Source organism: Egretta garzetta, unplaced genomic scaffold (genome assembly GCF_000687185.1).
Source record: "Egretta garzetta isolate BGI_Z169 unplaced genomic scaffold, ASM68718v1 scaffold264, whole genome shotgun sequence".
In the NCBI taxonomy this organism is placed as follows: Eukaryota; Metazoa; Chordata; class Aves; order Pelecaniformes; family Ardeidae; genus Egretta; species Egretta garzetta.
The window spans coordinates 2,918,122-2,920,245 of record NW_009259685.1 but is presented as its reverse complement, the minus strand read 5'-3'; positions in this window follow the sequence as shown (position 1 = coordinate 2,920,245).

The following is a 2,124-nucleotide window of genomic DNA, read 5'->3' as shown; positions in this document are numbered from 1 at the left end:
TCTTCCTTGTTCAAAGAAAGAAGAGAGGAAAAAAAAAAAAGAATGTTTGCTTCTAACCAGAGGTCTCCTGGGGAGGTAAGTAGACTGCAAAGAATGGTAACAGATGGCCAAACAAAAATTGGCCTTGTTAAATGAAATCACCAGTGCTTTCACTCTTATTTGACAGAATATGGCACAGTGCAGAGGAGGACAGATTACACATCACTGTCAGAATGATAAAATGTATTACAGTGATGGTAATAAAAATGAAACAATGAAGCTAATAAATAAAACTGTATGTGAAATCTGTGATGGGAGGTAAAAGTGGAAAGAATAAGCCTGAATTTAGTAAACTTTCAGATTAAGAAGATATTTACAGATTCAGAGCAAATGTTCAGAACTATTTATTCCATTGAGAACATACTAAAATCACCCCATTTCATATTTCAGAGAAACAAAGCTCTTGTGTGTTTAAAGCAACACTTGTTTCTCTGTTTTAGAAAGCGGAATTTAAATTCCTTCAGCGATTTTTTAATTTAGGGAAGATGACATTTGGCTAGACTTGAAGAGATACGCTCATGTTTACAATGTATTTTCAAAGTAGTTTTTCTCTGCGATGCATCATATGCAGGAATAGTTCTGGTCACATCAAGAATTCACAATTTCAGAAGAGACACAGGTGCAAGCAAAATCAGAGGAATCCACCACTGCCTCAACAGGGTTTGCAGACAGCTCCCAACGCACAGTAATCCTGATCTTCTCATCTGTCCATAAGGGGCATACGTGTAATACACGACATGACCAAAATGCATCAAATTCTAATTTCCCTTTTTTTAACTTCAGTATGTACCGGGATGTTCCTAACAGAGAATACTTGAAACACAAACTGTTAAAGTGGAGGTCCCTATGTTCTGCACCCCTTCCAACAGAGTACAAGTCAACTTGCAATCTTCTTCTGAACCAGCTACAGACCATGTATGAGTGCCTATTAATGTACAGGTGTAATGTACATGCAAGACTGGGGAGACAGTCCTGAAGGAATAAGGGGAGCGGGGGGGCCTCTCTATTTACTCTCCAGAAGTCTTGCATCAGTGTAAGACAACAGAGAGCACAATATGATTATGGCAGCAGGAGTTACGCACAAAATAAACAATAAGGAGATAAATTGTTTTGGTTTGGATTTTTTTGCACTTCAGCCCAGCTTTGTAACAGGAAACTCAAACCAACTTTTACCTGGAAATTTGGTGCCTTTACATGGAAAGCCAATTAAAAAAAAAAAAAAACCAAACACCACAAAAATAAGATTTCCTCTAGAAAATTACTGTCAACTCTTCTACTGTGAGAAGTCTAACTTGCACCTACCGAATGAGGAGCAAATTTCCACCATAATCCATCTGCGGCTGAGTGACAGGTGAACAGGAGATGGAGGGCTGCAGCCTTTTATTTCTTTTCTCTAAATAGCTACTAAACAACTTACTAAATAACTGTCACTGTGCACATAACTTTTTTGTAACTGTTGAATCAAAAACATCTTACGAAACATAAAAGCCAAGTTCAGAAAAAGTTTAGTGGCAGGCATTTGTTCCCATGAACTATCTCCATAGATTTACATCAGTCAGAATACAAAATCTCCCATTTGCCACCTCTTCCTTAAGAAGTCGTCCGCACGGTTTTCCTATTTTTCCCCCAAGAGCTAGACAAATGCGTACACGGGCAGTCAGTCCCCCTTCAACAGCCAAAACTGTTCCTAGATGTCGTGGGCATCATACTTTCACCTAAGCGTCTGACGTTGCGGGGTTTATCAAAGCACTGACAGCAATGAATTTCTGGCACGTTCAGCCTCAGCAGAGGGGTAAGTACCTACCCGACGTGCCTGCAGGATGTCATTACATTCATACGCAAACACGGATACCCGTTCGGCACACGGGGAAAGCCTGCTTGCCCACAGGCAAGAAAACCAGGAGGGAAGCACGCCGGCTGCCCAGGCAAGGCTTAGCCCCCTCCGCTGCTGCGGTGCACGCACGGGCCGATACCGCCCAGCACCCGGGGCAGGGCCCCTCAGCTCAGGTGCCCTCACTGGCACAGCTTCAAGCAGGTCAACCGCCCGCACCACACCGGGGGAGGGCAAGTCGAGACTAGAGCCCC